At 35.8% G+C, this 14,971-nt stretch overlaps 1 protein-coding gene across 1 annotated transcript in view; it reads left to right on the forward strand.

The window, feature by feature from the left end:
- Positions 1-14,971, forward strand: part of gpr158a (G protein-coupled receptor 158a) — a 116,501-nt gene that overhangs the window by 1,409 nt on the left and 100,121 nt on the right. The window lies entirely within an intron of this gene.

Here is a 14,971-nt window from a genome sequence, read left to right on the forward strand (position 1 = left end):
TTAATTAATTTATTCATTCATTCATTTAGCTTTTTTCTGCCCCAAAACACAGTTGTTTTAAAAAACACTTGACAGAATATTCATTTGTTACAGTTTTATCATTCACGTTTTTGCCTTTTGTGCCTTGGATGTTGTTGGTTAGTATGGCAAAGCATCACTGCAGGTGTAGAGAGTGCTTCTAAAAATAACCCATGCCGGTTGCATAGCAAGAAACCCCTTGGTCCCCGAACAATCAGCTCAATTCTCAATATACAACCACAGTCATTGGAGATGTTTGGATTGATCAGGCTAACGTGGTGGAGAAGCTGTGTACAAGGATCCTCGACTTTTTTGAAAGATGTGTTAAGAGCCGCCGGTTACTCTATGGAGCTCAGAGAACAGGAATAAGGCTGTTTCCTGTTTACTAATTAATCCCACAGGTACCAGCAACATAGACTCAGGTTTTACAGCTTATATTGTGCGTTACAAGCCCCAACTCGTCTTTTAGCAGGAACTCGACATTTATTCAGGTTAATCATTCATGATTTCAATTCATGGCAGTGATAAACCTAACTGGATAGTTTACCAAAAACTTACAATTCTGTCATCATTTACGCACCCCCTACTTGTTTAAAAAAATTTATGCATTTTCTTTTCTTCTGTTGAACACAAAAGAAGATATTTTGAAAAGTGTTGGAAACCTGTAACCATTGACTTTCATCATATTTGTTTTTGCAGGTCAGTTTTGGAAGTCAATGGTTACATGTTTGCAACTTTCTTCAAAATATCTGCTTTTGTGTTAACAGAAGAAAGAAACTCATAGGTTTGTAAACACCCGAGGGTAAACAGAGTATTTTTTGTATTTGGGTGAACTAACCCTTAAAGTGGGCATTTAGAGTCTTAGGGAATCAGGTAGCCCATCTGATACTGGCAAAACACACTTGGCATACACACCAGTTTGTGTTTATATTTTCAAACCAAATCCTTACAGAAAAAAAATAGCCCGCCAAATAACAAAATATTCCTAAACCCTGCTTCAGTTGTGTTCCACATATAATTTTTTACATATAATTGCACATGTGAAGCTTTTTTTTCCAAGGCTTTTTTCTGTAGGGAGTGTCAAATGTTTCCATTTATAGCATGTTTTTTGCAGTGTAACCAATCATAGACATTTCTGTTGATTTAATGAATACAATGGCCAATCAGAGGTGATTAAGATGAAATCAACAAAGCACTCAACATTTTATTCAGTGCTGAGTTCTGTGCATTTCTGAATTGTGAATTGGCATGTCTAGAAAAGATTGTAGTGAGATTCATTGATTACAACAAAACTTTTGGGATTGCGATGGCAGTGATGACGAGTGACAGCTTTTAGTGATTATAAACTGGATGGTATGTACTTTCTAGGGTATATATTATATAATTCAGTCAAGATGTCAATAAAAATTGTATTATACACTGTAAAAAATGCAGGCCTCCACACAAGTCATTCATGTTGTCTCGACATAAATCGATTAAGTTAACTTAATTAGTTTTGCAAACCTAAGTAGATTGAACATAAAACAATTAAGTTGTCCCAAAATACAAGAATTGTGTTTAGTTTATTTTAAATAAGTAGTTTGAACAACCAGCAAAACAAATAAATATATAAAAATTAAGTGGACATGCACATAAAATGAATGAGTTGGGATAAACGGCCATATAAAATAGAGTTATGCGTTTCAATTTTTCATTTCATTTACACTTTTAGAGCCTATAAGTGCTGTTTGTAAGTGTTTGACTCTTCTAAAGCGTAAAAACACCATAATATGTTTGCAGATAATTAATAAACATGCTAAGTGAACATACTTGTTTATCTGAAAAACAGTACTAAGGTCAGATATTCTGTTTTGAAAATGTGTGTTACGTGCCAGAACGGCTGTCTTTGTTTTGGTCATTTAACCTGCCCAATGCCAGTTTAGCCAATTATATTTCATCACCTGGGGTTGCCTTAGTGGAAAACAGCATTCATTCAGTCAGAAAGGCTCTTAAAGTATGCGTCTGCGATCGAAATGCGACCTCCGGTGGACAGTAGCAGCTTCTGAAATGATTCAGAATTTCACATAAGGTGGTTATTAATTAGAAAGCAATATAAATATTACGAACGTAACAACATTACACTCTAACAACATGCTACGTTACAAGATTTGATAAGCAATTGGGCTGTTTCCACCAGACGAAACACGACAGAAATTTAAATACTTTTAGAAGCACAGAATAGTGCACTTACTGCACTCCAACAAAATGGTGAGGTTTTTAAATTATTACATATTAAACTTCTTTAACATTATTAAATGTTCTTGCTGAATCACTGATATGTGTTGATTTGCACTGAGTTACAGTTCTAAAGTTCCATTTAAAACGGTTTATTTTGTTTTCAAGATCTGTGGTGAACTATCTGCTGCTGCTTTCAGTAGTATGGCAATAAATGTCATGTAAAATGGCATTCAAACTCGCATTATTAGCATTTAACATGGAACAAAGCACATGAGGTGTGCCTGAGGTGATCATTGTCAGTTTTCTGTTGTTCAGCTGCAAAAAATAGAAGCTGTTTCTAAAATATAAATTTAAGGTGTTGGTTAAAACAAAAACTCCTTTTAATATAGAAAATATTTCTTCTATCCTGTGCCATTGCTTTTATTTAGAGCATGACTTAAATCAGCCTTTAGGCTCAACAGCAGAGATGTATAAAGCACTAGAGACTCAGACTTAAGTAAAAGTGCTCTTTAAGCACCTTACTTAAGTGGAAGAACTAAAGTATTCAACATTTTTTGTACAGAGAGGAAAAGTAAAAGTATTGTGTAATGTAGTTATTAAAGAAAGCAGTCAAAAGACATATTGTTTTGTTTATTTTAAATATCTTTTTTGGGGCACGTGATTAAGCAAAACGAAAAAGAAACATGGCTTACGATACCGTTTTTCTCTCGCGCTTGAATCACAGATCTGACAGATTATAACAGCTTTAACACACACCTTTCAAAGTTGGGTGTCACAAAAACACTCCGTAATCCACTCAAAACACTATAGAGTGAGGGAACTATGACGTCACCTTGTAGGCTAATCGGCTGCTAGCATAAAACTGGTTCCCTCGATAAGATCCCTATAGGATAAACCTGTATAAATGTGACTACATATCATAAGACATATTTAAATAAGTGTATCGCTCGCGTGCACACAGCCTGCTTACCTTAACAGATGACAGACATGAGGCGTGAGGAGCAAGTCTAATCAAATCAAATGCCTGCAAGTTCCAACATGGATTGAAAACAACATTCAATATTCTTTTTATGTCACTAAGTACAGCGAAAAGCAGTCCATACCGTCACATATGCTGTACATTTTATGGTGGAGTGTAAATATTGCAGTTATGATAGAGTTAAATGTGTTCAGATGAAGAAAAACCCTACGAAAACTCCCTTGATCACGTTAAAATGACAGTTAACATGTATGAATACACATTTATTCACACGGTTGCGCTACTAGAGCAGGAAAGAGACAGGCTGCACTGATAAGCAGTATCTTCATAATGTTGTTTAATTAAAATAAAGGATCAGCAGTTTAATCTGTCTTGACAGTCTTTACCTGTGAAGGCATTATCTACACACAGTAATAAATACTATAAGACCTTTATAGAATAAAACACATATTACTTTACTTATAGTAATCCTGTAACTTTAGAGAAATGGTCCCTTTCCACACAATTCATTCATGTTGTCTCAACCCAAATTGGTTTACTTAACAAATTTAAGTGGATTAACCATTAAACAATCAAGTTGTCCCAAAAACATCTCAAGAATTGTGTTGTTTCAGCTCATTTTAAATAAGTAGTTTTAACAAGCAGCAAGAGATATTTATTTTTTTATTTACTGAATACGCAGTATACAAGTTCCTCAAAGTCCCCCCAACCCAGATCACATATGCTTCTAATAGTTAGACTTCAGAATGTATAAGATTAAAACGAATCTCAATTAGAAGTGAAATGTTTGCAGTTATATCTGCAGTCTTCAAATTCTCCGGTCTATCGTCTAAATGAGGAAAGCCAGCGGAAGCCATTGTCTCTCTGGGTTTGTTCAGTAGTTATGCTGTAATTTGTAACCTCTCGGCGCAGGTCGATAGTTGGCCAGGGCTTCGTCTTATGATGGCTCGTATCCCCAGGGTAATGAATTCTGAAACACTTGCTGGCCATGACATTAAGGTAGATCCATCCTGTTGTCTTTAGGCCTACTCTTTGCCACCTACACATATTTATAAAGGGGAAATGGAGGAAGGGGGAAGGGGTTCTCTATAATGCAACGTCTCCAGTCTTCACTCCCGGGATCCCTTTCAGTCAATAAGATAATGAATAAATAATGAAAGATGTACAACAGCAACTAAAGGCACCTCACATGCATCTGGAGACATTTTTAGATTAATGTCGCATGTCGGAATTTTAGATTTAGACTTCGTATCATGGTGGACCGTCGAGGGAGTTGGGTGAGAAGTTATTTACTTCTTGTTGAGTCTTTCTTCACTCTATTATCTCTTGAGTTTGTGGATATGTACGTAGATCACACATGTGATGAATGAGGAATACTGCGGATTTGTATTGTTTTGGAGTAAATGTTAAAGAGATGATCATCCCATAGAGTGTCTGGTTGCCAGCTTGTTGTTATTGTGTGGATTCTAACTTTTTTAATAGCATGCTGCTAATGTACATCTAACGGCCACTTTATTAGGTGCACCTTACTAGTATAGGTTGAACCCACTTTTGCCTTCAGAACTGCTCGAATCCTTTGTGGCATAGATTCAACAAGGTACTGGAAATATTCCTCAGAGATTTTGGTCCATATTGACATGATAGCATCACAAAGTTGCTGCGGATTTGTCCATGATGCGAATCTCCTGTTGCACCACATCCAAAGCATTCTTTCTTCCCTGTCAGGTGTGGATAAGGGATGGCTGGGGAGGAAAGTGAACTCTATTAAGGCCGTCCGGTCTGCCAGGGGCCTCTGGGGATACACAAATCCACAATGTCCTATTATAACCCACATGGGCTGTAGGTCCTCTGCCCTACAAGCCCCTGCCAAGAGCCCAAGGGAGGCAGACTTTGGAATAGGCCAATTACTGCTGACATGGTAGTCTTAAAGGGCCAGTACCTTCTTTTCTAACATCATGCTAAAACATTATACTTTTCATTAAAGAGGAATGAGAAAAAGACTTGGAAGCATACACTTGAAGGCAAAATTATTAGCCCCCCAAAATTATTAGACGCCAATTTTAAACACATTTTGACAATTTTAAGAGCAAATGTATAATAATGTTTTTCTTTTGTCTTTTCCATGATGACAGTACATAATGTTTTACTAGTTATTTTACAAGATAATAGCAAAGTGCAATTTAAAGGTTTAAATATAAATTTAAATGTAATTAGGTTAATTAGGCAAGTTAGGTTAATTAAGCAAGTCATTGGTAGGCCCACACGGAATCTGCGCGCACAGAAATCTGCAGCTTTCCACAGATTTTCAGCCCATCATTGAGTCTATTTATTTAGTTGTGTGTAAATTTATATTTATATTTGTATTGATATTTTATATTTAAATCAGTTTTTAAATTAATTTCAGTAATATTACTCAATATTAAAATGTTCATATTATTTATTTACAATACAGTTAGTAAAGTAATAATTTCTGTCTTCTAGTAGATATATGGTAGATATATTATGTGAGAGACTTGCTTTGTTTAGCAAATACATCTAATAGCATTCGCGGTCACACTTTATTTTGATGGTCCGTTTGTTGAATTTAAGTCACTTTGCATCTACATGCCAACTAATTCTCATTAGATTATAAGTAGACTGTTAGGTTGGGGTTAGGGTTGGAGTTAGGGTTAGGGTTAGTGTAAGTTTACATGTACTTGCAAAGTTTCTTATAGTCAGTTAAATGTCTGTTTAGCAGCAGTATCAACAGATATTAAGCAGACAGTCTACGAATACAAGGATAAATAATTAAAAATCAAATCAAATGATAATGAAAGACAATTATGTTTTTTTTTTTTTTTGCTATTTATTTGTGCTTATCTATATCAGGGTGTATTATATAAATATTTACAGCAGAAATTAAATAAAATGTATGAAAACTTAATTTAGTTCAACTAATATAATATAATATGATATAATATAATATAATATAATATAATATAATATAATATAATATAATATAATATAATATAATATAATATATATAAATAATTAATTAAAACTGAACTTAATTAAATTTAAATAATTAAATTAAAGACCTACTACTTTTTTGTGAAATTAGAAGGTAAAAAGTAACACTTTACATTAAGGCTTTATCCGTTAATGTTAGTTAATGTATATAGTAACATGAACCACCAATGAACAACACATTTATTACTGTATTTATTTATCTTTATTCATGTTAGTTAATGGAAATAATGTTGTTAATTGTTAGTTCATGTAAAGTCACAGTACGTTTACTAATGTTTACAATCCTGAATTTGCATTTTAATAATGCATTAGTAAATGCTGAACTAATAAATCCTCTACAAGTATTGTTTATTATTAGTTAATGTTAACTATTGAAACTTTATTGTAAAGTGTAACCAAAAATATTAATTCAAACTATTGATAGACATTATCCAAATCAGACTCATTGGAGTCATTTTTGAACATTTTGACATTATTCTCAATCTCAAATACGTTACTGGGCCATATTTTTTTACATGGCATTTATATGTCCTTCTCTTAAATCCACCAGAGGCCTCTGTGTACATTTCTGCGAATCTCAAATATGTTACTGGGCTACATTTGGTCATCATACTTGCCATTTACATGTCCTTCTCGTATGCATCTGTAAGTAGCTGGTTGGCTTATTGTGCGTATATCACCTTGCTATCGACTGACCCTCTCCTTCCCTTAACCCAAACCATAGTGTTTTAAAAAGCAAACTAGAAGAGAAAAGCGCATCATGGCCGAGTGTTTTTACGACGACTTAATCATTTTTTTTTAAGGTTTTGTTTTATCTGGTCTCTGTTACTGTTTTTCGCTGGACTCAAACCTAATCCGCTCCCAGGTTCGACATCGTACAAGGCAAGCTACCAAGCAAACTGACCGTGCTAGAAAGGCTGTCAATATGGGGCTTAGTGGTCAGCAGTAGTGCAAAAAGAAACCCTAGACGGCGTTATACCATCACATAACATTGTTTTTACACAAAAATGCAGATGAATGTGTGTCAAGGCACGCATTTCACGATTCCCAAACTGTAGCTCTGGGCACGTATCCCCAATGACCCTGTGTTTACATTGCACCATTGATGAAATGTAATAAAATGTTGTTATTTAGATTAATATAATTTTATGTTAATAACATGCTGTAATGTTGTAATATATGTGTTAGGAAATAAAATCTATTAGGAAATAAAATCACAACTACTAAAATCAATTTAAAAACAAGCAGGCAGTAAATGCAAGTATTTATAGGCGGTATGAATGAAATAGGGTGGCACAGTTGCTCAGTGGTTAGCACTGTAGCCTCACAGCAAGACTATCATTGGTTCGAGTTTTGTGTGGAGTTTGCATGTTCTCCCCATGTTGGCATCGGTTTCCTCCGGGTGCTCCAGTTTCCCCCTCTGTCCAAAGACACACACTATAGGTAAATTGAATTAACTAAATTGGCCGGAGTGTATATGTGTAAATGTGAGAATGTATGGGTGTTTTATAGTACTGATTTTGCAGCTGGAACAGTTGGTGGTTCATTCCTCAGTGGTGCCCCCTGATAATCAGAGACTAAGTCGAAAGAAAATGAATGAATGAATGAATGAATGAATGAATGAATGAATGCAATAGATGGCTACTATCAACAGTGTTGTCCTTTTTTGACCTCTTTGTGTGAACAAATTCATCATTTTAGAGAAATAAATTCCTTTCCCATAGCAGAAATGAACACGAACACAATTTCTTGCAGTTTGGCTTTATTTGAATTGAATTTCAGATAGGTACAAGGAGGGTGAGCTCATTAAAAAGAATAGGCATGGAGACGGATGTCACCTCCTTTCATCCACTTCGAAGATGGATCTAGCCACGAGCGCTGTTATGCTAATGTAGTCCAAAAAAGAAAGGAAGACTGTAAGCTAAAATTCAATTAGGCAACAAAACCTGCACAATGAAACAGGAGGCTGCTATACATGCTATCTAAAGAGCAAACTGTCATTCTGCCGTGGACTTTATGAAATATGGATAGACAAAGTAATTTTTAGTATTTGTTCAGGCAGCGAAAGAACCTCAGTTAGCTTCAAGGCACATGTCCATTCAATGGCAGACGCTCTTAAAAGCAGCCTCTTAATAAATCAAGTGCACTGAAGCGTTATGTTTTAGTATGATCTCGATGTCATGTTGTGCTTCTATTTTAGGGAAACAAAATGAAGGAAATGTGAGGGAAATGCATTAGGTTGACAGGACGAGGTTTTTTTGGGCTAATGTGACTCAAGGCCCCGGTTGGAAGATGTTGTCTCTTCTGTGACACTGGGGTCATTTCGTGGAGTTGTGTCGGCTGTTATCAAAGCAGACAGGCCAGCCATCTTTAATGTCAGCGAGCGGCAGTGACGGCATCTCTTTGTGCCCTCACATTTTAGACTGTACTATCCCTTACCCCATTGCCTTTACCTAACCCCATCAACAAACTCTGTTTCTTCAGTCATCAGTAAAACCTTACCGTGATTTAAAAGCAAATTGCTTCAGAATTGTATCTGCAATGTTTTGGAAAAAAACTCTCTGTGTTTTATTAGGAAAATATAGGAAGTTTGTAACACTGCACATACAATGTAATGGAATAACTTGGAGTATGTGTAAAAACCAAATTTATACTGTTTATTTTTTACTTTGTTATTCTTTAGGTGAACGATTAGTCCACTAAAAAAAGTTTGTTTTGGTAATCTTAAATCAAAATCTGATCATTTGCTTCTGCGTTTGGAGTGGCGGTCCATCTTTGTTGACTTCAGACACAATGCTTTTAACCATGCCTCTCTCACCGTTTGCTATGAGGGAATGATGCGCAAAAAGAAAGCCCCGTCCTCTTCTAAAATAGTATGTTTCAATTGAAAGTACATCAACATACTGATATGCAGTGGTTACAAATACTCAAATTACTGTTACTGTGCATTCCGCCATGTGATTGGCTGATTAGAAATTTACGTTAACGAGCAGTTGGATAAATAGATTTTGAAATACACCAAATGATTTTTAAATTGCCTTCAAAAGAATCACGATAGTGAGGTGAAGTTTTTTTCTCTCACCCCCACTGTTCACATATGATCTTATGGCAGTTTACCCATCATTTTCCAGAAAAATCAGTATATGTGAAAAGGCCTATTGTCAATTTGCTGTTCACTCTGTTCAGCTGTTTTGACACCCATAGCCCAAAATAGTCTTCAGAACATAGCACTAATTAACAGCATTGCTTCGTCTCGGATTCGCTCACTAAGGACATGTCTCAGCATATTTGGCCCACTCACTGGTATTTTGCTTCATTCCTACAAACAGGATTATGCAATAAAAAAGTATATAAGGACATTACGGGATTAAAATCTCACATGGATTAGTAGAGCAGATGGCTCTTGATCACCACTTATGTTACATGTTATTACTGTTATAACATCCACCGTGATGCTAATCACTCAATATAATCGCATTGCACAAATCTTCAGACTAAACTTTGCCACCAACACAGATAATAATGCCTTAAGGAGGAAAATTCGACTGTAACTACAAGGAAGGCTTGAATATAAGCACTTCTGTTGGTCAGTTCACCTGTCAATCAAACTCCCTGTGAGAGGTCAGTAGAGTCAACAAAGCCATTTTTATAGTGTAAAAACACACAAATACATGTTCAAATCAGTTTTTCATTTAAGATGGATGTACTAAAATAGGTTAACATGATTTAATGTAAAAAAAAACAATTCCTTACCATTGACATCAATAATAGAAACAAAAACGCTTTGTAAGTTATTGGCTGTTTTTTTTATTATTTATATTTCAATATATTTTGATTTGTGTTCAATAGACGAATGAAACTCAAACAATTTTCATTTCTGGGTGAACTATCCCTTTAATAGTGGAACTCACAGCTACCATAGCAACTACCTAGCTGGTCTTCACTGTTTTCTGCTCTGCACATACTGCATGCTGCATACTGCATGGCTTAAACCACATTGGCTAAATTGTCGTTAGTCATGTCACATAGGTGTTGGAATTGTAAGTTATACTTATTTAAAACGAATTGACTTATAAAATACTTGTGTAAATGGGTGTAAGATACTGGCCATTTTTTAACATTTACTTCTGTTGTTACTTACTCATAAATATAAGTGTAAGTTTTTAACTCTTCTTAAGCATAAAAATACCATAATATGTTTGCAGATATTCAAAAAACATGCCAAGTGAACATTACGTTTGTTATGTGCCAGAACGTTTGTCTTTGTTTTGGTCTTGCCTTATTTTAAAACTGCATATTTCATTCATTCATTCAATCAGAATGAATCTGGTGGACTCCAAAATGAGACACAGATTCAGTGTTCCAAATGGAAGGTTATTAATTAGCAAATAATATAAATATTATGAGCATAAACATTAGGTAAGCATGTTACAATGTAACCCCATGTCCTAACAACACGCTACATGACGAGATTTGAAGTGATGAGCTCTAACTTCCTTCAAAACACCTCCCTGGAAGTTTCTAGTATGTTGAAAGAGCTTGATTATTTGGTTCCGGTGTGTTTAATCGGGGGTGAAACTAAAATATGCAGGACACCGGCCCTCCAGGACCAAGTTTGGACACCCCTGATCTAGAAAACAGTACTCTGACAATTTACTCTTTCTAGTTTGGCAAAATCTCATTAGGGACTTAATAGGATTTACTATTCATTACAAAAATGCACTGTATTAAAAACATTTTACACTTATCATTCTTGAAGTGCAGATGATCACAGAGAGCTGAACAGCTCTTTTAATCCCAGTTGCTTTTCGCAAGTCCTGTCAATCTAAGCGAATGGTCTAAAGTGCATGGCGCAGGTGGACATATCCGATTTCACTTTTGCTATTTTAAGGATGGGAAAAATGGTTGGCGTGCCCAGCGAATTGTCTAAAATAGTTGTGCTTATTCTCTTAATGAGTTATAGGTGTGTTTTGGGCATAATGGGAATTAAACTAATCAAAGTCTCATCTGCCATTCCCTTTAAAGCCGCAGTCACAAAATAGTTTGAGCTTTCATATGGCACAAATGGAAGGATAAAACAAGATGATTAGATATTGATAAAGGGAGTGATTGATCCATGTTTAAATTTTTTGTACAGAGAGGTTAGGTTTTGATCTGCTATTGGTCTCATGCAACCAAGTGATGCAATTATGCAGGTTGTGTTTCCAGTCTTTTGTAATTCGCGTGCGTATGAACGAAAGTCTATGGGGCAAAAGTGTCATATGACCACAACTTAAGAGTGAGTTGTGATCGTGCAATGGCTGTTTGCTATTATTGGCAGTTTTGTAAGCGAAAAAACTCAATTTGTTTGTGCACAAAAGTTAAAGGATGTCATATGGTACGAGCCGGATTCTACCAAAGCCCCCTGGGGTGCAAAAGGCATGGGAGGAGGTTCCAGTTTTTATATTCATGTAGATAATAATAATCTTTTACATTTTAATCCTTTTTTTTCATATTTATATATATTTCTGTGCTGCTGTGCATCCCTGTGTGTGTAATAAGCATGTGTACATGTACACACATTTTTGACCTGCCTATCACTAACGCGCCCTTTAAATACCCCCAAAAAACTGCATTTACTTTAGATTAGCTTTTAGTTGGTCAATGAAAGGATTATTTCAGTTGCCTCAAAATAGCAACACATCAAAAACGAAAAAGCATGATCATGGACGCACAAATAAATGCAAATGCACTTGCTATTCAAATATCATGATATGGGACTGATCTCTAAGTGTAACGAGGAGGCTGATACTGAGGGATCCATCTGCAGTGTATTTATTAAACACAGTTGAATCAGAAACAACCAACAAGTGTTGTTTGAGACACTCACATGAATGACAGGCATAAGTCGAAAGGCAGGCAGTAAACATTCGTTGGTCGGGGAAACAGGCATAGATCAGGGCTGGCAGCGTAATATGGTAACGGAGAGGAAGACAGAGGGTCGGGGCCGGCAGCGAGGAAAACAAGGTCGAGAGCAGTCCGGGTCAGCAACAGGAAATCAAACAGAGTACAAGGGAAATAACGCTCGGTAATGTTGACTGGGCAAACAAGACTTCACAATGAAGTTAGCGTGCAAGCTGCTTATATGTGTGTGTGATGAGAGTCAGGTGCAGCGCAATCAGTGACAGATACAGGGCTTCTGGGGGATGTAGTGCTAATAGTCCGGTGACAGAGACCTCTGCTGGCCAGTGAGGGGAATTATTGGGACCGAGTTGGTGACACTAAGTCTTTTATTCATTCATTTTCCTTCGGCTTAGTCTCTATTTCAGAGGTCGCCACAGTGGAATTAACCGCCGGCTATTCCAGCATATGTTTTATGCCCTTTCAGCTGCAACCCAGTATTGGGAAGTCTAAGTCTTTTATTATGTCCTGGAATTATCCTTGTATTTTCATTGTTATTACATGATGAATATTTTAGTCAACCTAATGAATAGAGCCTTATTGTACAGTGCTCCATTTAATTCTTACCCTAATGTATTCTAGCAAGCAAATGTGCACATTTTTTAACCAGTTATGCTTTTTTAAATAGATGTCTTGTTTGAAGATCGACAAATAAGATGCAAGAAATTCTCAACAGATCTTTTCACCTCCTCCTGATCACATTTCAATCGCAGGGAGGACTGAAATACAATCCAATGTCACACAGTCTGCCACAGTAATTACAGTCAGTTTATTCTAATCACAATAATCATACGTCTTTTCATCATCAAGACAAAATGCAGCACCGCTATCAATCCACTTTCTGTCTTTTGAATTAACAATGGCAATACAGAGCCATAGGTCCAATTTGACCTTGGGTGAAGGATGTGGCGTTTTGTCGCTTGATGAACACAGCGGCTAAAATTAGCACACTTGCTTGGCCAAGGCTTCAATTAAGGCGAGCAGAGACGATTTCATGACTGCACCTTCAGCGTCTGAGAGCAAGAAAGGAAAAAGACAGGAAACAGAGCGATCTCTTTTACCATAGGCATTTCTCTCCTCACTGTTCTCTGATCTATGTTTGCATGCCTGAAGGTCCAGCATTTGCTACGGTATATCTTATGATTTTTTTCTCACCCACAGTACATGAGAAAGATGGAGTCTAGAGGTTTATTAGCATTATTCTCTAATGCATTGGATGCACTAGAGATGCACTAAATCCACTTCAGCTTACTTTCTTAAGCATCACAGAACCAAGCATTAATATTTATGATATATTTTCACAAATGGTTTTAGAATGCAGTCGGTTATGGGAATGCAGATTTTGATTTGGGGTGAATTTTGAGGAAGTCGAATATTGATAAATGTATTGACGGGGATTTATGGTGAATTAGAATGCATTTATATGAATTGTATATTGATTTTAATGAATATAGAGTTTTCCATATACTCAAACAAATATCACATATTGCTGTTGCAAATATGCCTTACAGATGAAGTGTCATTTCTTATATTAGGAATTTCATTGTCTCTCAATTAAGTTTTACAATTATTAATCATGGGTAATGACTGTTAATGCACCGATGTATAGATAGGGCAGTAATTAAAGCAATTTCTTCAAGCTTAAAAACCACTCCTGATGATCAGGGAAAATGTTGGTGACCATGTAAGTGAACATCTTTCCAATAATACAGATTTAATAACTCTTTTTTTGTGATCAAACTTCTAGCTCCACTTTCTTTGCCATTGTATTGAATGCTTCACCAGCTAGCATGCTATCTAAACAAAGCTTTATGCAATTAATAACACAATTACAATAACACACCAAATTTAACTTTATAACATCAGTCAGGTGAACTGTTAACTGAAGTGAAATCCTGATTTAGGATAAAGCTGTGATTTGTCATGCACATCTTGTCAGGGAAACTAATCTCCTTTAAAAGCTAGAGGGTGCTCTTGCTTAGAAACTCCAAAAACACCCTGAGGAAGAAACCCTATAGCGGTTACTCAAGATTTAACTGCTTTCATTAATTTTATTAACCCTTAAGCTAACACTGTACTAAATTTCCTACATCTATAGGGTACGTTCAATTTCAAATATTTCAATACACCCCAATTTACTATAATAAAAACTAAAGTACACTACAGAATTTATTAGAGTTTATCAGTAGACCCTTTTATAAGACATCAGCATCTTTAAAGATTTTATTATTGAACTGTTTAAAGAAACTTAACCACATTTATCAAGCCATACTTTGTATTTATATCATCCTTGTATCAATATACAAAAAAAAAATTGTTAATGCTTACTTGTTTCTAATGCCGCGTCTGTGGGCAGGACAATAAATTTGACATTGTTCTGTATTTTGCCTGCCGTTATCAGTCTCAATTTTTTCTTCTTATTAGTTTTGCTATTGAAGCCATTTAGAATTAAAAAAAAACAAAAGAAAAGTATATTGTGGTGCTCTCCCATTCACTGTTCACTAAGTTTACTCAACTGTGACAACATTCGCTGTTGAGAAAACCGGAAATGTGTCTGGATTGGTCCTCTATGCTGTAGCATTCGTTAACAGTTGTAAATTACAGAGGTGGCAGACTCGAGTCACATGACTTGACTTGAGTCAGGCTTAAGTTGCAAAATTTTGACGAGGCATGCTTAACAAATATTGAAAAAAGACCCGACGTGACTTGGACTTGATTATCATGACTTGAGACTTGACTCTAACCTGAGTTCATTGACTTGAAATAACTTGTTTTTGGCAACTCCAAAGACATATCGCGTTTTTAGCA

This window comes from Danio aesculapii, chromosome 24 (assembly GCF_903798145.1).
Source record: "Danio aesculapii chromosome 24, fDanAes4.1, whole genome shotgun sequence".
Lineage (NCBI taxonomy): Eukaryota > Metazoa > Chordata > Actinopteri > Cypriniformes > Danionidae > Danio > Danio aesculapii.